This window comes from Pongo abelii, chromosome 21, assembly GCF_028885655.2.
Source record: "Pongo abelii isolate AG06213 chromosome 21, NHGRI_mPonAbe1-v2.0_pri, whole genome shotgun sequence".
NCBI lineage: Eukaryota > Metazoa > Chordata > Mammalia > Primates > Hominidae > Pongo > Pongo abelii.
Window position 1 is genome coordinate 661774 of NC_072006.2, and position 24552 is coordinate 686325.

General features: G+C 36.8%; 2 pseudogenes; one reads left to right on the forward strand and one right to left on the reverse strand.

Annotated features, from left to right (window-relative positions):
- Window positions 1-9598: 9598 nt before the first annotated feature.
- On the reverse strand, window positions 9599-10825 carry LOC112130345 (TAR DNA-binding protein 43-like; annotated as a pseudogene).
- An 11585-nt stretch (window positions 10826-22410) lies between these two features.
- On the forward strand, window positions 22411-24150 carry LOC100460481 (heterogeneous nuclear ribonucleoprotein Q-like; annotated as a pseudogene).
- Window positions 24151-24552: the final 402 nt, after the last annotated feature.

Here is a 24552-nt window from a genome sequence, read left to right on the forward strand (position 1 = left end):
GTGAGTCTCGTTAGGCTTTAACTTTAATTTTAAATAGTAATAATTTAAATTTAACTAGCACATGTGGCTGGTGATTACTGTACTTGGTAGCTCAGTTCTAGTACCTTGTTTTCAAAAGTGTGCTGCTGAGACCAGCAACATCTGTGTCGCTTGGGAGCTTATTAGAAATGCAGAATCTCTGGCCATATCACAGAACTCTTGAATCCAAATCATAACAAGATTGCCTAGTGATTCTAATATTCATTAAAGTTTCAGAACTACCGGGTTATAGTCCAAAATCTTTAAATTGCAAGACTCTTAAGAACCTGGAGCTTCCCACGTTTCAAGTCCCTTTCTAGTACCCTTTCCCATACATTCCTTTCAATGTCTCCTAAAATAAGGGCTTTGTCTAAGTCATTGCCTATGGCTGGAGGGTCTCAACCTGGAAAACCCTACTCATTCTCCAAGACCTGGCTAAAATGCCACCTCTTCCATGACTTTCCCCTTCATCTCACTCAAGAAATAATTGCTCCCTCATTTGTATTCCTGGAGAACTTGATCCGCCTTCCACAAGATTTCCATGATGTAATATAGTTATTTGTGTATGTGGGCTGAGGTTTGGGACCACATCTTGATTTGTTTTTCTGTTGTATGCACCTAGCATAATGCCTCTTTTATCCAACACCCTTGAATTTTAGAAACTGATCATGGTAAATATATTGCATACTTCTTAACACTGAAGCAGAAATCTGCAATCCAATACATGTCTACATCTATAGAGAAATTTATGGATACTCGCACTAAGTGAGTAGTTGGCCTGGTCTCTTTCTAGCTTGTTGACAACTGGATGCCACCATACAACTGTATTGTATGCTGAGACCTGGTGGTGGCTGACAGGAGCATTTTGAAGCATTAGCCCTCACTTCTTCAGAATCTATAGAATTGAGTCACTCGAGAAACAGAATGAGATTTTCCAGGTCAAGGACAAGTTGCATTTTGTCAGATGAATGGCAACATCCAATTCCTTTTTCTTGCCTATCTCCATATGTAGAAAATGCACATTAGTGATGCTTGTGCATCAGGGACAGAAGCTGGAGAACTGGGGAGGCCTGAACTGTCAGCCAAGAAACTGGGACCTTACCCAAGGCTGACATTGTTCTTCTGAATAAGTTTCCTTTTGAATGAAATCCTGAATCCTCTCTTGTTTAGGAGGCAGGTGGTTGAGATGTTACTTTTGTTTTCACTTGACCCTAAAAGGAGACAGCTGACATAGGTAGTTCAAAGTGGAGATTTAATTCCAAGTCTTAGAAACCAGGCAAAGGTAGGGAAGTTGTGTGGTGCTTTTAAACATAATATCCTTTATTGGTCCCAATGTCCACATGAATAACATCAATTTTAATATTATTTTATTAGCCCGAAATTATTACCTTTTATTCTTCAAGCACTGTCCCTACAATGCTAGAATTTGCTGAAAAGTTTATATTTGCCCTGCTCAGCTCCAAAATTAAGCATGTCCCATTCACTAAATCTTAATCCTGAATCCAAATCAAATTCTTTTTCCACTACCCCTTTTCTTATTGCATACCAAACAGAGGCCAAAACTTTAATAAGAATGGCATCAAAGTAAGAAGATGTAGCATTCTATACTTTGTCAGTTACTGATTTAACCCTATATTGGTCCTGTAATATGCAGGTAGCATAACAGGCTATTTGCAAAAGTCCATAAAATTCTCTTAGAAGGAAATCTGATATATTGTATCCAATGCATGAGATTTTGAATGAGTACAGAAGAATAATTAATATACATTGTAGTCTATTTTCTCAGGTCATGGGAGTAATAATAATTTTTTTTTTTTTTGAGACATTCTCTCTGTGTTGCCCAAGCTGGACATAGTGGTGTGACCTCGGCTTACTGCAACCTCCACCTCCCAGGTTCAAGTGATTCTCCTGCCTCAGCCTGCCAAGTAGCTGGGACTACAGGCATGAACCACAATGCCTGGCTATATATATAAAATATATATTTACATATATTTATATTATATATAATACATATTTATATAATATATATATTCATATTATATATAAAATATATATTTATATTATATATAAAAATATATATAATATAAATATATATTTATATAATATAAATATATATAAAATATATATTTATATAATATAAATATATAATTATATTATATATAAAATATATATTTATATAATATAAATATATAATTTATATTATATATAAAATATATATAATGTAAAAATATATTTATATTATATAAAAATATATATTTATATTATATAAAAATATATATTTATATTATATAAAAATATATATTTATATTATATATAAAATATATATTTATATTACATATTATATATTATATATTATTTATATTACATATTATATATTATATAATATTTATATTATATATATTATATAATATATATTTATATTATATGTATTATATTTATATATATTATATTTATATAATATATAATATATATTATATATTACATATATTACATATATTACATATAACATATATATTACATATTATATATTACATATACATATATGTATATATAACATATATAATGTATGTAATATATGTAATATATATTATATATTACATATTATATATAATATATAATATATATATTTTATATATGTAATATATACATTTTATATATATATATAGTATTTTTAGTAGAGATGAGGTTTCACCATGTTGGCCAGGCTGGTCTTGAACTCCTGACCTCAGGTAATCCACCTGACTTGGCCTCCCAAAGTGCTGGGATTACAGGCGTGAGTCACTGTGCCCAGCCGAGAGTATTATAAAATTAAATGTTCAAGTCCAAGCACTTGGGGTCACCTGGTGGTCTAAACAGATGCATGACTCCTTATATCACCCACATCAGAATTCCCAACTTTACCCCAAGCAGGTGAAACAAGTGTGTTTAAATCAGCAGGAGCCAATAGTGACTTAGCTTAATACCTGTCTTTAAAGATATTGCACGTGTGAAACAAATGCATTCTCAGGCATTTAGGCTCATGATCGTCCATTTTATGTTTCCTTCAGCCTACACACTAAAGACCCCAAATCTTTGTCCACGGTACAGACATCTTCCCTCAGTTCCAGAAACATGTTCATCCGCCTGTTGGTATCAACGGCTGAATGTTCTACAGGTATCTGAAACTCGATCTGTCTCATGCTGTCTCCGTTTTTCTCATTATACTTCCTCTACTCTTCCTTTAACTTACGGAAAGTTGGAAATCCTGTCAGATGCCCCCATCTCCCTAAGACTCCATAATTATTAAGTGATCATAGAGGAATGCAGGAAGTAGTCTTGTACGACATTTTGCCAAATTGTTTTCCAAAAATAGTTTTACTGGTTTATATTCCTATCAGCAGTATATACAAACTTCTGTTTTTCTGAATTCTGCTGAACATTTGAAATATTAGGTTGACATTTTTTCCGATTTGATGAGTGTGGAGATGGTAACTCATTTTGGTTTTATTTTGAATTTCCCTGATTATTCTCAGTGAGACTGAGAATACCTTCATATATTTATTGTATATTTATTTTTTTCCTTCTGTGAATTGCCTATTAATACCTTTTGCCCATTTTCTATTGGATTGCTTCTCTTTTTTCAGTAAAAGTGCTACATATATTCTGAGTACTAATCCTTTGCTGGTATTATATATGGAAAAGAACTTTTTCTAGATTGTGGCTTGTCATTTCTTTTCCTATGTTGATTTTCATGAGAGATGAATTAAATTAGTGCAGTAAATTTTTCAATCTTTTATTATGTGTATTTTGCTTTTGCATGTCTTATTTAAAGAGATCCTTCCCTACTTCAAGGTCATAGACATTCTCCTACACATTTTATTTTAATTTTTAAAAAGTTTTGAGTTTTGTATTTATGTCTTAAACTCAGCTGGAATTCATTTTGTATGAGGTGAAAATCTAATGTGCTTAAAAAATGTGGACAACTAATTATCCCAGGAATTATCAAATAGCCTGTTTTTATAGGTCTGCAATGCCCTTTCTATCAAATATTAAGTGTCTATGTATGTTTGGGTCAGTTTTTGGGTTCTCTGTTTTGAGCAATAATCAGTTTATCCATCTTTGTATCAAATACTTTCTAGATTTCTGTAGCTTTAAAATAAACCTTTATATTTGGTAAGGCAAGTTTCTCTACTTATATTTAAATATTTCTTGATTTTTTTGCCTTTTCTATGAAATTTAGAATCAGTGTATCAAGTATGACAAAAATTTATAGATTAATTTGACTTTAAAAAATCTTATCTTCTTATTAATTTTGTATCTTGTTTAAAAAATCCCATTTCCTAACTCTCATGGCTGCATAAAAATACGATTGATTTTATATATTGATTCTGTTTTTGGCAACCTTACTAAACTTTCTAATTAATTATGATAAATTATATGCATATTCTTTTGGATTCTCTACCTCGGTAGTTGCACTGATTTTAAAAAGTCCACAAATTTTTTGATACTTCTCCATTCAAGAGGTGGAGCCTAATCACTCTCCCTTGAGTGTGGGTTAGATTTAGGAACACAATTTTAACAAATAGAAAACGTGGAAATGATGGTATGTCACTTCTGAGACTTAGTTGTAAAAGACACTGCAGCTTCCGTTTGGCCCTCTGTCTCTGTCTCTTTGTCTAATGGCTCACTCAGCAAGGAGCCAGCTGCCATGTCATGAGGACACTCAGGCAGCCTTCTGGAAAGCCTCATGTGGCAAGGAACTGAGGCCACCTGCCAAAAGTGGGAGGAAGTGAGGTGTTCTGCCAACAGCCATGGGAGGGAGCCGTCTTGAAAATGCATCCTCCCGTCCCAGTCAACCTTTCAGGAGACTGCAGCCTCAGCAGACATTTCGACTACAACCTCCTGAGAGACCTGGAGCCTTTAAGCTGCTTCTAGATTCCTGACCCTCAGAAACCATTTGAAGTAATAAAGATCTTTTTTTGAGCAGGAAAAAATTCAACATATATTTATTCTAACTATATAAATATTATTCACAGCCAAGTCACATAGTGTACTAAGAAGAAACTTATTTTCCTATGTAACCTTTCACTTTTCCTAGAGCTAATAATTGTTTCCTCTGTTTTCTGTTTTATTTGCTTGTTTCCTTTGAGGCTCTTAGCAATTCTTTCATCTTTCATGTCTCAATTACTCTCCATCCTCAGGCCAAGACTTAGATTTGCAAACACAGTAACAACTTTTAACTTTCTTTCAAGTTTATAGGAAGCTCACTTTACACTCAGTGAGATATAATTCTAGAAAAAAATTATTGACCAAAGAAAGCCTATTTTTTCCTCATTTGTTTGGTTTTCTCTCTCTTTCAATAGCTTTATTGGAATATTATTGACATAAAATTTTATGTACTTAAGCTGTACAATTCGATGTATTTATATATGCATACATCGTGAAATGATCCCTGCCTTCCAGCCAATTAGTCACCTCTACTGTTGCCATTTTTGTTTTGTGTATGTGTGTGTTAAGATTTACTTTAAAATCTATCAGTTTAGCAAATTTCAAGTATGCAGTACAGTATTACTGCCTATTGTCACCATGATGTACATTAAATATCCAAAACTTACTCATCTTGCATAACTGAAGCTTTGTACACTTTGGGCAACATAACCCCATTTTGCCCTCCCCCAAGTCTCTGGCAACCACCACCCTACTTTCAGCTTGTACGAGTTTATTTTAGATTCCAAATGTAAGTGAGGTCATATAGTATTTCTCTTTCTATATCTCACTTAGTTCGCTTGGCATAATGTTCTTCAGTTCCATCTATGTTGTTGCAAATGGTAGGATTTCATTCTTTTTTCAGGTAGAATCACATTTCATTGTGTATATAAACCACATTTTCCTTATCCACTCATTTGTCAAAGAACATTTAGGTTGTTTCTATGTTATGGTTATTGTGACTAATGCTGCAATGAACATTGGAGTGCAGATAGCTCTTTGACATACTGATTTTATTTCCTTTAGTTATATACCCAGAAGTGGGATTGCTGGAACATATGGCAATTCTACTTTTAATTTTTTGAGGGATCTCCATACTGTTTTTCATAATGGCTGTACTAGTTTACATTCTCCTCAACAGTGTACAAAGGTTCCTTTTTCTCCACATCCTTACTAACGCTTGTTATCTTTTTGTTTTTTTTGAAAACAGATATCCTAAGAGGTGTTATACGATACCTCACTGTAGTTTTGATTTGCATTTCCATGATGATTAGAGATGTCCAGCACCTTTTCATATACCTGTTGGCTACTTGAATTTCTTTTTTTGAGAAATATCTATTTTGGTCCTTTGCTTATTGTTTACTCAGGTTATTTGTATGTTTGCTATTGAGTTGTAGGCGCTCCTTATATATATTGGACATCAACCCCTTATCAGATATATAGTTTGTAAATATTTCCTCTAGTTCTGTAGGTTGCCTTTTCACTCTGTTGGTTGTTTCCTTTGCTGTGCAGAAGTTTTTTGGTTTGATGTTGTCCTTGTCTAGTCTTGCTTTTGTTGCCTGTGCTTTAGGTGTCACATTTAAAAAATTATTACCAGGACTAATGTCAAAAAGGTTTCTCCCCATTTTTTTTTTTTTTGAGACAGAGTTTTGCTCTTGTTGCCCAGGCTGGAGTGCAATGGTGCAATCTCGGCTCACTGCAACCTCTGCCTCCTGAGTTCAAGCGATTCTCCTGCCTCAGCCTCCCAAGTAGCTGGGATTACAGGTGCCCACAACCACACCCAGCTAATTTTTTTTTTTTTTTGTATTTTTAGTAGAGACGGGGTTTCACCATGTTGGCCAGGCTGATCTCAAACTCCTGACCTCAGGTGATCCTCCTGCCTTGGCCTCCCAAAGTGCTGGGATTACAGGCATGAGCCACCATGCCTGGACTTTTCCCCATTTTTTAAAAAAGGGTTTTATGGTATCAAACTTTACACTTAAGTCTTTAATCCATTGATTTGATCTTTGTGTATAGTGTAAGATAAGGGTGCATTGTCATTCTTTTGCATGTTGATATCCAGTTTTCCCAACATTTTGGAGGAGACTATTATTTTCCCCATTGTGTGTTCTTGGAACCCTTGTTGAAGATCATTTGACCATAAATGTGTAGGTTTATTTCTGAGTTCTCTCTTCTGATTCATTAGTTGATATGTCTGCTTTATGCCAGTCCCATACTATTTCAATTACTATAGCTTTGTAATATAATTGATGTCAGGAAGTGTGATGCCTCCAGCTTTTTTCTTTCCCCTCAAGATTGCTTTGTGTGTTCATCCGTTTTTGTTGCCATTAAGGAATGCCTGAGACTAGGTAATTCATAAAGAAAGAAGTTTAATTGGCTTACAGTTCTGCAGGCTGTAGAGGAAGCATAGCAGCATCTGCTCCTGGTGGAGGCCTCAGGAATCCTACAATCATGGTAGAAAGCAAAGGGGGAGCCAGGGTATCACATGGTGAGAGTGGGAGTAAGACAGAAGGGAGTAGGGGGGCTGGAGGTGTCATACTCTTTTATTATTTTATATTTTTTTCAGCTATAATGTTGATTTATTATCACTTTATGCACCAGATCTGTGAAAACACACAACCTATGTTCTATGCTCTCCAGAAAAGGACAATCATCATTAGGATCATATAAAACATGTACAATCAAAATACAATTTCACGATTGACTATACCATTGGAAACACATATGACATACCAGTTGGTGATATCACTGAGATCACTAGAGCCAGGTGAGATAATCTACGTAAGTTTCTCCATAGAATTAAATTTTGAGGGAGATTCGCTGGGATTGAAGATAAACAGAAACTGAGGAAGAATTTCAGGCAATTACCTGGTCCAGCCCCCAACAAGTGCAAATAAAGACCTGGCTCTCAAGGAAAATCAATACATCAGTTCCCTCTTAGATGTCAAAATCAGAATCTCCAAATGCACTGATTTAATAAAACAGGTTTTATCAACCTAATGATCAATATGTTCTCACGTATTCGTAGAATAGCCTTTAAGTCCTTTTTAACTTTTGTGGTACTCTGAAGATGTGAGAAGTTAATTAGTATCATTTTCATAAAATCTAATACATAAGATAGGAGGCTTATATAGTCAGTGACCGTCAGTATTGTGTCACCTAATGGCCAAAAATAACCCAAATCATTGAACCTTTCATCACATATCCTGTTTTGATCCTGATAATCATTTTTAAAAATTGAAATCAGCTTTATTTAAGAATTTCCAGCATTGACAGCTCTTATAAAAAGCATCCAAGCACAGGACACAGAACTGTAGCAAACAGCATTCTTATGGGTAGCTAACAGACATTAGAACTTCCACCCTTCTTTGAGACACCTGAGCTCACAGTGAACTCTGCTTCCAAGTACTCCTTCAAAGCACACCACAAGCTCAGTTTATATTCTCAACTCATCAGCTTCAGCTCACATTACCACACTTATGTATCAGTAACAGAAGAGAATACACACTATACAGCATTCACAGCAGTTGACAAAAGGGTAGGAAAATACAAGTATCGTTTCACTTAACACATTGAACTAATGTGGGTTGCCTAAGAACAAAGCTCACTGAAAGTCTTCCAACACATGTGGATGTCCTTTGAATATAAAAGACATTTGTACATCATTTATTATTGCTGTCTGTATACTCTCTCACCAAAATTACAGGATTGAGAGACACATCTCAACACGTTAAAAAATATGATGCACCATCAACTCTCTACCTGCACTCTCTCCTTCTCTTGCTCATACTAGCCTTCCATGCCTTGGCAGCACCACCAATCCCACACAAAGTTTCAAAAGTTCAGACAGCCTCTGGTTCCATATCACAGCCTTGTGTTCATGACGTTGATATGACTCCATGAAATAAAGAGTAGTGAATCAAAATGGGAACACCCACTGTCAAAGACGCAGCCTGTGAAGTGTGATGATGAATTCTTGAATGAGAAAGCATGTAGACAGAAGTATTTCTATGGCAGGATATTTACAGCACTACTTTCAATGAAGTGCTTCTGTAAACATTTGAAATGAGACGCACTGCAGAGATTAAATGAAGCCTTCATATTGTACTTTTGTATATCAGGTGGGGGGAGTGACAAGTGTTAACAAAAGAATCAAACACTGTGACACCATGATCTCCCAAAAGGAGATTTTATTAAGGAAAAAAAATCATATGGTGGGGTTCAAATGAAGACAAGGAGAAAAGAATGTAGTTCTAATCAATGTTTTCCATTTTGAGCATGCAAAGAGTTCACTTGAGAAGTCCAGGGATAAAATATTACAGATATCAATTGTAATGTGTTGATTTTCCAACAGACAAACAGCCATTTACTTTCAACCACTCAATATTTCAACTCTTTATTTATTCAACTCTTTGTGTAACTCAACTCTTAATGTATTCAACTCATTATGTAACTCTTTACATCACAAAACTTATACAATTCCTTTATCTCTTCCTCTTTTTCTAAAGAAAAATGTCAAAAATACTGCTGAATATACTCCACACTGAACAAACCAATTTGAAAATTTTTGTATCTTACCATGTACATTCCGTACCAACAAACCATAACCCAATGTCTACATTTCCCAGCCAGAAGATTTAGAATCCATGCTTGAGCCAAAGCTTCCATTAAAACCATTGCCTGATCCTGCATTTGATGCTGATTCCCAACTAATTGCTGCACCAGAATTAGAACCACTGTAAGAGTTATTTCTAGAACCAAAGACCTGGTTTGGCTCCCTTTGCATGTTGTCTTGACTTTGGTCATTACCTGATGGGCCTGACTGGTTCTGCTGGCTGGCTAACATGCTCATCCTACTCCAACTGCTCTGCAGCGCTGCCTACCCCAACTGCTCTGCAGCATTAATCATGGCTGGATTAATGCTGAGCACACCAAAGTTCATCTACCACCTATATTGGTACCTTGATTGTTTTCCAAGCCAGATCCACCCCTCTACTGTTACCAAATCCACTCAGATTCCCAAATCTTCCACTTCTTTCTATCTATTGCTGTTGTGTGATTAGGTTTGGCACTGGATATATGTGTGCTGAGTCCTTTAATGATCAAGTCCTCTCCACAAAGAGATTGGGCAATCTGATCAACTGCAAATGTAACAAAGGCAAAGACCCTGAATGGCTTGGGATTGAAGACATCCACCACTTCTTTGTACTGACAGAAAAACTGCCATAGCTCATCTGCAGTCATGTCCTCTGCACAGCGCCCCACAAACACTTTTCTGCTTTTCAAAGGCTCATCTGGGCTTTGCTTAGGGTTGGGAAATTTACAGTCATACCATCATCCATCTATCATATGTCACTGTGACATTACTTTCACGTGTGTTTCATACCCCATAAAACGAACAAAGCCAAACCCCTTTGACCAGTTTTAATATCTATCTTGACTTGGACTTCTCCAAAGGTACTAAAATATTCTTTCAGATCCTGTTTCTGTAGGAGGAAAAACAAACTGAGAGCAAAAACTCACTAATTATCAACGCTATTAAATAAGATATTTTCTGGACTGCTCTTCACTTTCACTGCCGTCTCACCCATTTTTCTTTTGTTATCTTTGGGACAGTTGACAACATGTACCAGATTTCCACAGTCAGCATCAGGGCATGCGGAATTCCTTCTACCAGCCGGATACCTCTCATACATTGAGACACTGGATTCTTGTAGTGAAGTCCACATGCCCCTAGAAACTGGGCTGTAACTGTGGACAGCAGCACCACCCCATTGTCTTCTGATGATATTTCAGCAAGCTCCTTATTCTCATCTTCACTTACCCTAGTGTATTCAGACATTTTTATTTCTCCACTTAGGCCACTGCTAGAAAGCCCAACAGGGACACTGAAGCAGTGACGGATCCAAGCACAGCTTAGTTTATTCTCCTTGATAATCATTTTTATTGTTCTTCCTGGGACTCATTCAAGACTTTCTAGATTTCATATTAACTCATGGACAAACATGAAAATAAGTTGTAACAACGGGGTACATAATGTAGAACATTTGGAAGAGCTGTCTCTTAGTTCTTGCCAGCCACGTTCCTTTGGATGTTTAGCTTGTCAGCAGCGATCATCATGGCCAATTACTTGATCTGCATCATCATCCTACATAAGCAATTGTTATGTCTTCAGTGATGACCTGAGAGGAAAATACACTCCAATGGCATGGTAAATGCCCTTTCTGCAGGAGGGACAAGTAAGAAAGACTCAGGATACTGCAATTCAGGAGGCTGAGCTCTGACCCTTAGCCCCTAAACCCACTGTCTATGAGAAGCCATGCTGAAATTTAGACAGCAGCACATCACAGACCTGCACAGGCATTGAGCTGGCAGGGCATTGCTCAATGATGGTAGGTGCAGTGTTTACAGAAGTGTGTAATGTGAAGTGCTAGTGCACAAGAAGGGCCCTATGGTTAAATGTGTTTGAAAAAATGCTGCATACTATATCCATTGGCCACACTTTTAAACAACCAGATCTTGCACAAACTCAGAGCACAAACTCACTAATTACTGTGAGGATGGCACCAAACCATTGATGAGGGATCAGTCATCATGACACAAACATCTCCCATCAGGCCCCACCTCCAACACTGGGGATTATATTTCAACATGAGATTTGGAGGGAACAAATGTCCAAACCATGGCACTTTGGCTAGCTGGGATCCATATAAATTTAAGGATTGTTTGTTTCTATTTCTGCCCTTGGGATTTTGATAGGGATTGCACTAAATCTGTAGATAGCTTAGGGTAGTATGGACATTTTTAACAATATTAAGTCTTTTAATCCATGAACATGAGATATCTGTTTATTTGTGTCTTTTAAAACTTCATCAAGGTTTTGTAATTTTCAGTGTACAAGTCTTTTACCTGCTTAATTCTTAGATATTCCATTTTGTTGCTAATGTAAATGAGATTGTTTTCTTAATTTTCTTTTTAGATATTTCACTGTTGGTGTATGGAAATGCCACTAATTTTTGTATGTTGATTTTGTACCCTGCAACTTTACTGAATTTGCTTATTGGTTGTTCCAACAGTTTTTTTTTTTTTTTTGGTGTAGAGTGTTTAGAGTTTTGTATGTATATGATCATGTCATCTTTAAACAGAGATAATTTTATTTCTTCCTTTCTGATTTGTATGCCTTTTTATTTCATTTTCTCACCTGATTGCTCCAGCCAGGACTTCTAATACTATGTTGAATAGCAGTGGTAAGAGTGGGCATCCTTATCTTGCTCTGGATCTTAGAAGAAAAGCTTTGTTTTCCCCAGCGATTATGACTTTAACTGTAGGTTTTTCATATATAGTTTTTATTGTGTTAAGGAAAGCTCCTTCTGTACCTATTTTGTTGAGAGTGTTTACCATGAAAAGATGTTGAATTTCATCAAATGCGTTTTGTGCATCTATTGAGGTGATTATGTGGTTTTGGTCTTTCATTTTGTTAACATGGTGTGTCACACTGATTTTCATGTTAAACCAGCTTTGCATCCCAGGAATAGATCTCACTTCATTATAGTGTGTGATCCTTTTAATGTGCTGTTAAATTCAGTTTGCTAGCAGCTTATTAAATATTTTTACATGTATATTCACCAGGGATAGTGGCCTGCAGTTTTCTTTTCTTGTATTGTTGTTGTTGCTGTTGTTTTTTTCTGGCTTTGGAATCAGGGTGATGTTGTTCTTATAAAATGAGTTTGGGAGTGTTCCATCTTCTATTTTTGGAATAGTTTAAGAATGGTTAGTATTAGCTATTTTTAAAATGTTTGATAGAACTCATTTATGAAACCATCTTGTCCTGGGCTTTTCTTTGTTGGAAAGTTTTTGATGACTGATTCAATCTCCTTGCTTGTTATTGGTCAATTTATCTTTCTAGTTCTTGATTCAGTCTTGATAGCTTGTGTGCTTTTAAGGATTAATCCATTTCTTCTAGGTTATCCAATTTGTTGGTATATAATTGTTCACAGTAGTCTCTGTGATTCTTTTTGTTTTTGTGTCATCTATTGTAATGTCTCTTTTTTAAAAAGCTTCTGATTGTATTTAAGTCTTCTCTTTCTGTTTTGTATTAGGCTAGCAAAGGGTTGGATAATTTCATCTTCTCAAATAAAACCAATTCTTAATTTTATTTTTTCCTATTTTTTGCTTATTTTTGCTTCAGTCTCTATTATTTCCTTCTATCTGCTAACTTTGAGTTTAGTTTGTTTTTCTACTTTTAGTTCCTTGAGTTGTAAAGTTAAGTTGTTTAATTGAGATATTTCTTCTTTTTTAAGGTAGGCATTTAACACTATAAGATTTTGTCTTAATGCTGCCTTTGCTGCATACCGTACACTTTGGTAAGATGTGTTTTCATTTTTCTCAAGGTAATTTTAAAATTTCTGTTTGCTTTATTCTTTTATTCAATAGTTGTTCAAGTGTGTGGGGTTTAGTTTTCCTGTTCTTGTGTGAATTTTCTTGTTTTCTTGACATTATTGATTTCTAGTTTCATTCCACTGTGGTCTGCAAGATACTTGATATAATTTCAATCTTCTTAAGTTTTTAAAGACTTGTTTTATGTCACAACGTATGGCCTATTCTGGAGAATATTCTGGAGGATATCCTGAAAATAATATGCATTCTGCTGTTATTGGGTGGAAAATTCTATGTCTATGTCTATTGTCCATTTGATTCATAGCGTTACTCAAGTCAGTGGTTTCCTTATTGTTTTTCAGCCTAGATGTTCTATCCATTATTGAAAGTGGAGTATTGAAGTCTTCAATTATTATTGTATTGTTGTCAATTTCTTCCTTCAGATATACCAATATTTGTTTTATATATTTAGTTGCTCTGATGTTAGGTGCATATATATTTACAATTATATCTTCCTCTTGAATTGACTTTTTTATCATTATATAATGATCTTTGCCAATTTTTGACTTAAAATCTTTTGTCTAAGTATAGCTCTCTCTGCTTTCTTTTGGTTGCCATTTGTATAGAATATCTTTTTCTATCACTTCACTTTCAGGCTATGTGTGTCCTCACATTTAAAGTGAATCATTTACAGACACTAAGTCACTGGATCATGTTTTTTAATCCACTCAGCAACTCTATGCCTTTACATTGGAGAATTTAATCCATTTACATTTAAAGTGATTGTTGATATGTAAGAACTTACTATTTTGTTAATTGCGGTCTGTTTTGCAGTTCTTTTGTACCTTTCTCTCTTTTGTTATCTCCTTTTGTTGTCTGATTTTTTTTTTTTTTTTTTTTGGTAGCAGTTTGGTTTAGTTCCTTTCTCTTTGCCTTTTTCTGTATCTATTATAGACTTTTCTTTTGTGGTTAACATGGGGCTTGTGTAATTCTTCTTGTAGTTATAAGCATCTATTTTAATTTGATAACAACTCAAGTTCAATTGCATACAAAAATTCTGCACTTTATCCCCTTCCACACATACACTTTGTGTTCTTGAAGTCAGAATTTTTATATTATGAATCTGTTCACAATTTTTTAAAAAATATATTTTTTAATCAACACAAAATTGCATATATTTATGGACTACATAGTGATATTTTAATATATGCAGTGTGTAGTGATCAAATCAGGGTAATTAGCATATTCATCACCTCAAACATTTATCATTTGTGTTGAGAACATTCAAAATCCTCTCTTCTAGATATTTGAAAATGTATAATAAATTATTGTTAGCTGTAGTCACCCCACAGTGCTATAAAACACTGGAACGAATTCCTGCTATCTAGCTGCAAATTTTGTATAATTTAATAGATCCCTACCTATTCCTCTCATTCATCTCAGCCCCTAGTAACTACTATTCTACTCTCCACTTCTATGAGATCAACATTTTTAGCTTCTAAATAAGAGTGGAGAACATACATGTTACCAAATTTTTCTGTTTATAGTTACTTTTTTTTTTTTTTTTTGAGATGGAGTCTCACTCTGTCGCTCAGGCTGGAGTGCAGTGGCGTGATCTCGGCTTACTGCAAGCTCCACCTCCCGGGATCACGCCATTCAACTTCCTCAGCCTCCCGAGTCACTGGGACTACAGGCGCCCGCCACTATGCCCGGCTAATTTTTTGTATTTTTAGTAGAGACGGGGTTTCACCGTGTTAGCCATGATGGTCTCGATCTCCTGACCTCGTGATCCGCCCACCTCGGCCTCCCAAAGTGCTGGAATTACAGGTGTGGAGCCACCATGCCCGGCCTATAGTTACTCTATAACTTTTGTCTTTTAACTTTTATGTTAGGCTTATAGGTACTTTGCATACCACCATTACAATGTTATATTACTCTGTATTTGACTTTATTTTTACTTTTACTGGTGAAATTTATACTTTTATATGATTTCACATTGTTGTTTAGTGTGTTTTCAATTCCATTTGAAGAACTCCCTTTGGCATTTCTTTTAAGGCAGGTCTAGTGGTAACAAACCATCCAGGTTTTTTTTGGTCCTGGAAAGACTTAATGTCTCCTACATTTTTAAAAGATAGCTTTGCAGAGTAAAATATTCTATGTTGGCAATTATTTTTCCTCTTTTTTTTTTGGACAAAGAGGAATATACATTATTATTTTTCAATTCCTCCTCACTTAAGAATTAGGTTGTTATTTGTAGTGTGTACATGGCTCCAGAATATTTTTCTTCTTACAGAATGTTCAACATTATAGCTTGCTCTCTCTGTAATTGGAATATATAATGTTACTGTCTTCTTGTCTGTAAGTTTTATGTCGAGAAATCTGCTAATCTTGGTATAGATCTTTTTGTATTAAACCTATTTGGAATCCTATATACTTCTTGAGTCTGAATGTCTATTTCCTTTCCCAGATTTGTAAAGTTTTCTATTATTTCTTTAAATATACTTTCTTGCACTTTCTTTTTTGGTGACTCCTATAATATGTATATTGGTTCACTTCACAAGATGTATATTGTTTCCATAAATCTCATAGTCTTTTTCACTCTTTTCATTGTTTCAATATTTTCTCCCCCAATTGAAAAATTTCAGATGATCTCTTTTCCTGTTCATGGATTCCTTCATCTGCTTGATCCAGTCTGCTACTGTAGCTCTCTATTGCATTTTTAGTTCAGTGATTGTATTCTTTAGCCTCCATCATTTCTAGTTTTAAAAAATGTTTCCTATTTCTTTGTTGAATTTCTTATTTTGTTATTGCCTTGTTTTCCTAATTGTTTTTTGTTAAATTTGTTTATCTATGTTCTTTTGGGCTCACTGAGCTTCTTTAGAACAATTATTTTGAATTTTTTGTTGCACAATTCATGGATTTTCCTTTCTTTGGGGTCAGGCACTGGAAGTTAATTTTTTTGGAGGTGTTGTTTTCCTGATTTTTCTTGTTTCTTTTATGCTTTCATTGGTATTTTGTGCATTTAAATAAATAATCACCTCTTCTAGACTTTATAGACTGGCATTGGTAAGGAAAGACTTTCACTTGCAGGGGAGAGGGAGCATGGGATTCCTGGAACTGGGCATGGGAAGGCATGCTGGAGTGTGCTATGGTACACCAGATCCAGTGGTGCATGGTGCTCCACTTTGGAGATATGCAGAAGCTCTGTGTCCAAGGGAACTTGGTGATTGGTGTCTCAGGTAGCAGGGGTCTGTGATATGGGAAACTTTGTAGTCCTTGGCATTAAAAGCTTCAAGGGAGTCAACAGTGATTGTAAAGGCTGTTGGAGTCCTCAGTAGTGCCTCTTGTTACAATGGCAAGCATATTTAGGAAGGTCAGGGTAGGTGGTGGCATGGACCAGTGTTGGTGGTTGTGTGCTGGTTTTGGGGTATGGGGCCAGTGGCATGTATATGCTCAGCTGTGGAGGCTGGCTGCAACCACATACGTGGTGGTGGGGACTGGCAGTGGTGATTGAGTTTGGCTACATATGCACACAAGGTGATTGCATTGAGTCTCAGGACTGGGGTGACCATGGCCACGCTGGCTGGAATGGCTCTAGTGGTGGGAAGTAGGGAACTGCAGCTGAGGCAGCCATGGTCTGCAATGGCAAAAACTTCACTGCCCTCATCAGCAAAAGCTGTGGGATATCTGTGGCCGCTATGATGGCTATTGGTTTCTTTAGCAGCATTGGGACAACAGGCCTTTGGGGACCACCATGGCTTCTGTGTGTGGGTAATACTGATAGTACCACCCTTCTTTGTTTCTAGCCATCTCCAGATATCTTGGTACACTGATCTCAGAAATCCGAGTGGAGTGAAACCAAAGTAAGTTTTTCAGGAAGTACCTTGAAAGGCTGGGGAAGCTGATTCCTTATCTTGCTTGTTTTTTTCTCATGAGAGAAATTCATGGGTTGAAGAGATCGCTTTTGCTACTTAGCTGTCCTTCCCTGGGGGATGGGCTGATGTAGGAAAAATGAAACTGTTCTTACCTTTTTTATGTGGTTACTCAATTTTTTTTTTCTCCAGTGTGCTGCTGCAGCTTTTTAACTGCACTCTTGAACCCTCCTAGAGCTATTTTTTGTTCAGGGATACCTGTCTTAATTGTTATTTTTCTGGGGATGCTGAAGGCTAGAATCTCCTACTCCACAATCTTACTGATGTCCTCCAAAGATTTGTTATTTTAAGCTGTTAAATTTTGGGGTAATTTGATACATAGTAATTGACAATACTATGTGATTAAGTACTATTGTCATATAGTCTGCTAATAAGGACAATTTTCCTTCCTTCCTTTCTTCCTTCCTTCTTTCCTTCCCTCCCTCCCTTTCCTTTCCTTTCTGTCCTTTCCTTCCTCCACGTTTCCTTCCTCCCTTTCTTTTTCCTCCCTCTTTCTCTTTCTTTCCTCCTCTTTCTCTTTCTTTCCTCTTTTCTCTTTCTTTCCTTCCTTCCTCCCTCTTTCCCTCCCTCTTCCTTCCTTTTTTCTTTCTCTTTTTCTTTCTTTCCTCCCTCTCTTTCCTCCCTCTTTCTTTCCTTTCTCTTTCCTCCCTCTCTTTTTCCTCCCTCTCTTTCCTCCCTCTCTCTTTCCTCCCTCTCTCTTTCCTCCCTCTCTCTTTCTTTCCTCCCTCTCTTTCCTCTCTCTCTCTCTTTCCTTTTTTCTTTCTTTCCTTTCTCCTTTCCTCCCTCCCTCTTTCCTCTCCTTTCCTCCCTCTTTCTCTTTCTTTCCTCCTTTTTCTCTTTCTTTCCTTCCTCCCTCCCTCTTTCTCTCCCTTCCCTCCCTCCTTCTTTCTTCCTTCCTTTCTTTCTCTTTCTTTCCTCCCTCTCTTTCCTCCCTCTCTTTCTTTCCTGCCTCTTTCTTTCCTCCCTTTCTTTCCTCCCTCTTTTTTCTTTCTTTCCTTTCTTTTCTCCTTCCTCCCTCCCTCCCCCCCTCTTTCTTTCTCTCTCTCTCTCTCTCTTTCTTTCCTCCCTCTTTCTTTTGCTAAGGACCCCTGCATACAGTGTGCAGTTTGTTCAATACTTACACTTTTAATTTCTTTTTCTGTACAAGGTTGGACAGAAACTGTGATAGTAGCTCACTTGATTTGGTCCTGATTTTAGAGGAAATGTTTCCCAGCATATCACCTTTAAATATAACGTTTGCTGCAGTATAATGTTTGCTGCTTTAAGTATAATGTTTGCTAATCAGTGGTTGGCTCCATTTAATTTCTTTTTATTTAAGAGCTTTTATTTATTTACTTTAAAAATCATAAATAGGTCTTACACTCAAAAAGGCGTTCAACAAAACTCATTGTAATGATCATACAGGGTTCTGTTAATACCTGTTAATGTAATGAGTTACAACCCCCTCTATTTTAAAAGGTTAAACCATCCTTTCATATATAGTTTGGTCATGATATATCTGTTGTGAATGAATTATATGTATTAATCTGAACCTTGTACTTAAGGTTTTTGCATTGATGTTCATAAGGGAGGCACTCCTATAATTTTCCTTTCTTTTACTTTCCATGTCTGATTTTGGTTTCAAGTTTGTGATAATATAATAAAAATAATTAGGGATCATTTTCAGTTTTTCTGTTTCCTGGATGAGTTGGTATAATGTAGAATTAAATATTCCTTAACTATTTGTACAACTTGCATCTAAAACCATCTGGACATGGGTTTGTTTTTTTTTTCCCCATGAGTACATTAAAAAAAACCAAAAAATTGCTGATTTGGTTTCTTTACTGGTCATAGGATTCTTCTTGTTTCTACATCTTGAGTCTGTTTTGGTAAGCTACATTTTTTCCTAGAAAATGTCTATTTTATCATAAGTTTTCAAATTTATTAGCATATAATTTTACATAATTTAGTGATTATTGTAATTTTTCTTTACCTACAGTTTGCCACCCTTTTCACTTTTGGATTATTTTACCTATCTGCTTTTCTTGATAAACCATTCTTTCTATTATATGTTCATTAAAAATTTTCATTGGTTTCTTCTCTTTGCTTAATTATTTTCTTACTTCTACTTTTGATTTATTTTATTATTTTTTAAACCTTTAAAGATGGGTGCCTAGCATCTTAATTTTTAACATTTTTCTTCTTTCTAAGTATATTAGTCCATTCTCACATTGCTACAAAGAAATACCTGAGACAAGGTAATTTATAAAGAAAAGAGGTTTAATTGGCTCATTTCTGCAGGCTGTACACGAAGCATGGTGACATCTGCTTGGCTTCTGGAGAGGCCTCAGGAAACTTACAATCATGGCGGAAGGTGAACGGGGAGCAGACACGTCACATGGCCAGAGTGAAAGGAAGAGAGAGTGAAAGGGGAGGAGCTATACACTTTTAAATAATCATATCTCAAGAGCACTCACTCACTATCACAAGAACAGCACCAAGAGGATGGTGCTAAACTATTCATGAGAAATCTACCCCCATGATTCAATCACCTCCCACCAGGCCCTCATTTCAACATTGGGGATTATAATTCAACATGAGATTTGGGTGGGGACACAGATCCAAACCATATCTGTAAGATAAGTAATTATAGCCAAGCAAATAATTCTCTTGTCTTAACAGATACATCCCACAAACTTTGGAATGTAGTATTCTCATTTCTCATTATTGTTTAATTGCAAGTATTTTAAGATTTTCAGTATAATACCTTTTTAGACAATAGATTATTCAGAAATGTGTTTTTGAATTTGCAAAACATTTTAGTTTTCCTTTTCCATATATTTCTACTTAATTATATAATGGCTAGAGAATATTACCTATATGATATATACGAAACTTAATGGAACTTGCTTTAGGTCCTGGGACATGGCCAATGTATGTAAATGTTCCACATGTACTTCAGATAAATCTGTATTTAACATGATTCTATATATGTCTATTAGACCAAGCTTGTTAATTGAATATACTCTATACACTTTTTTTTCCTGCATAGTTTACTGATTACTGACAGAGTGTATTTAAATCTTCATTTCTCTTTGTTTTTATTCCATGCTTTTGGCTTTATATATTCTAGTGCTCTGTTTTTCAGGTGTATATAAGTTTAGACTTACATCACTTTCTGATTAGGTAAATGATTTATCATCATCTCTTATCTTTGATAACTCATGATTTTAAAACTTATACTAAATAGAATTAAAAACAAAAACTATATGATCATCTCAATGGGTACAGAACAAGCATTAGATAAAATCCAACATCCCTTATGATAAAAATCCTTAACAAACTAGGAATTGAAGTAACATACCTCAGAATAATAAGAGCCATCTGTGACAAGCCCACAGCCAATATTATACTGAACAGGCAAAAGCTGTAAGCATTTCCCCTAAGAACAGAAACAAGATAAGGATGCCCATTCTCACTGCTCCTATTCAGCACAGTACTGGAAGGCCTAACCAGAGCGACCAGATAACAGATAGATATAAAAGGCATCCAAATAGAAGAAGAAGACAAATTATGTCTCTTACCTGATGATATAATTCTATAACTAGGATACTCTAAAGATTCTGCCAAAAGACTCCTAGACCTGATAAGCAGCTTCAGGAAAGTATCAGGATACAAAATCAACACACAAAAATCAGTAGCATTTCTATACACCAATAATGCTCAAGCTGAGAACCAAATCAAGAGCTCAGTCCCATTTAGAATAACCACTAAAAGAATAAAATTTCTAGGAATGCATCTAGCCAAGGAGGTAAAAATTTCTACAAGGAGAACTATAAAACATTGCTGCAGGAAATCACAGACAATAGAAACATATGGAAAAACATTTCATGCTTATGGATTGGAAGATTGACTTTGTTAAAATGGCCATATTGCCTAAAGCAATTCTACATATTTAATGCTATTTTAATCAAATTACCAATATTATTTTTCACAGAATTTGGAAAAACTATTCTAAAATTCATATGGAACCAAAAACGAGCCCAAATAGCCAAAGCAATCCTTCGCAAAAAGAATAAAGCTGGAGGCATCACCTCAGCTGACTTCAAACTATACTACAAGGCTACAGTAACCAAAACAGAATGGTACTGGTACAAAACAGACACATAGACCAATGGAACAGAAGAGAGAACCCAGAAATAAAGCTACAGACCTACAACCAACTGACCTTTGACAAAGTTGACAGAATTAAAAAATAGGGAAAGGACTCCCTATTCAATAAATGGTGCTGTGACAGCTGGCTGGCCATATGCAGAAGAATGAAATTGGATCCCTACCTCTTACCAGATATAAAAATTAATTCAAGATGGATTAAAGACTTACACGTAAGACTTAAAACTATAAAAATCTTAGAAGAAAGCCTACAAAATACTCTTCTAGACATTGGCCTAGGCAAAGAATTTATGACTAAGTCTTCACAAGCAATCACAACAAAAACAAAAATTGATCCGTCTGCCGCGGCTGCCGGAGCGGAAGGGCGGGGTCTTGTGCCTCCCCACCCCCAACCCAATGGGTGAGGAGCGGGGAAGGCGGTGCGACGTGGGGGCGGAGCGAAGCATAGGCTATGGTCTAGTCAGTCAGCGCGCGAGAGAGAGAGGAGCTGACTCGGCAGGAACTGGGGTATGGGGCCGAGAGTGCGAGCAAGCGAGGGAGGGAGTGAGGGAGGGTGCGAGCCAGAAGGGGAAAGGCGGCCGCTAGTGCCTGAGCGACCGCAGAGGGGAGTGGGAGCAGTCGGGTAAAGGAGGGGGGAGCGGGAATAAGAAAGGCCGAGAGAAGGCTGACAGGGGTGGGGGTGGGGGTGGGGTGGGGTGGGGGGGAGGAGGAGGAGCTGGAGGAGGTTAGGGGCTCAGGGAGTGAGTGAAGCGGTGGCGCGGGGGAGGGAAGGGAAAGGAAAGGGGGGGTCACGCCGGGGCGCACGCACGCACCGAGAGCGCGCTCGGAGACGAGTGGAACTGGGTCGGGTTTGCTGCCAGCGGCGTGAGCTTCGGCAGCCATTTTATAACAGCTCCACTTGCGCCAGACACAGGGAGCAGCGAGCACGCCTTTCCCGCAACCCGGTACCATCGGACAGGATTCCTCCCCAGCCCAACGGGGAGATCTCTGGAAACATGGCTACAGAACATGTTAATGGAAATGGTACTGAAGAGCCCATGGATACTACTTTTGCAGTTACCCATTCAGAAAATTTTCAGACGTTGCTTGATGCTAGATGTTGCTTGATGCTGGTTTGCCACAGAAGGTTGCTAAAAAACTAGATGAAATTTACGTTGCAGGGCTAGTTGCACGTAGTGATTTAGATAAAAGAACTATGGAAGCTTTAAAAGAATTCAATGAAGACGGTGCATTGGCAGTTCTTCAACAGTTAAAGACAGTGATCTCATGTTCAGAACAAAAGTGCCTTTTTATGTGGAGTCATGAAGACTTACAGGCAGAGAGAAAAACAAGGGACCAAAGTAGCAGATTCTAGTAAAGGACCAGATGAGGCAAAAATTAAGGCACTCTTGGAAAGAACAGGCTACACACTTGATGTGATCACTGGACAGAGGAAGTATGGAGGACCACCTCCAGATTCCGTTTATTCAGGTCAGCAGCCTTCTGTTGGCACTGAGATATTTGTGGGAAAGATCCCAAGAGATCTATTTGAGGATGAACTTGTTCCGTTATTTGAGAAAGCTGGACCTATATGGGATCTTCGTCTAATGATGGAGCCACTCACTGGTCTCAATAGAGGTTATGCATTTGTCACTTTTTGTACAAAAGAAACAGCTCAGGAGGCTGTTAAACTGTATAATAATCATGAAATTCGTTCTGGAAAACACATTGGTGTCTGCATCTCAGTTGCCAACAATAGGCTTTTTGTGGGCTCTATTCCTAAGAGTAAAACCAAGGAACAGATTCTTGAAGAATTTAGCAAAGTAACAGAGAGTCTTACAGACTTCATTTTATACCACCAACCGGATGACAAGAAAAAAAACAGGCTTTTGCTTTCTTGATATGAAGATCACAAAACAGCTGCCCAGGCAAGGCGTAGGTTAATGAGTGATAAAGTCAAGTTCTGGGGGAATGTTGGAACCGTTGAATGGGCTGGTCCTATGGAAGGTCCTGATCCTGAGGTTATGGCAAAGGTAAAAGTGCTGTTTGTACGCAACCTTGCCAATACTGTAACAGAAGAGATTTTAGAAAAGGCATTTAGTCAGTTTGGGAAACTGGAACGAGTGAAGAAGTTAAAAGATTATGCATTCATTCATTTTGATGAGTGAGCGGGCGCTGTCAAAGCTATGGAAGAAATGAATGGCAAAGACTTGGAGGGAGAAAATATTGAAATTGTTTTTGCCAAGCCACCAGATCAGAAAAGGAAAGAAAGAAAAGCTCAGAGGCAAGCAGCAAAAAATCAAATGTATGACGATTACTACTATTATGGTCCACCTTATATGCCCCCTCCAACAAGAGATCGAGGGCATGGAGGTAGAGGTGGTTATAGATATCCTCCAGATGATTTGGATATGAAGATTATTATGATTATTATGGCTATGATTACCATAACTATCGTGGTGGATATGAAGATCCATACTATGGTTATGAAGATTTTCAAGTTGGAGCTAGAGGAAGGGGTGGTAGAGGAGCAAGGGGTGCTGCTCCATCCAGAGGTCGTGGGGCTGCTCCTCCCTGCAGTAGAGCCGGTTATTCACAGAGAGGAGGTCTTGGATCAGCAAGAGGCGTTTGAGGTGCGAGAGGAGGTGCCCAACAACAAAGAGGCCAGGGGCAGGGAAAAGGGGTCGAGGCTGGTCCTGACCTGTTGGAATGAAGACTGACTTGCTATGTGGGGTTACACCATAAGCTTGCAGTGGAGTAATGGTAAGGAAATAAAGCAACCTTAAATATCTTAGCTGTATAGGAACATATTCTATTGCAGAAGACCTTCCTGTGAAGATCATGGAATCAAATATGGGACATTGAACTAATACTTGGACTTTGATGTGAATTTCTTTAACAATTTTCTCTGCAGTGCAAGTTATTAAACTAAAGCTACTCTATTTTCAAAATGTGTTCCAACAGAAATCCTTCATGACTCCTAGCATGGTATCTTAATAAAGAATAAAGTTCTTTAAAAAAAAATTGGTAAGTGGGACCAAATTAAGAGCTTCTGCACAGCAAAAGAAATTATCAACAGAATAAACAGAAAACCTACAGAATGGCAGGAAAATTTGCAAACTATGCATCT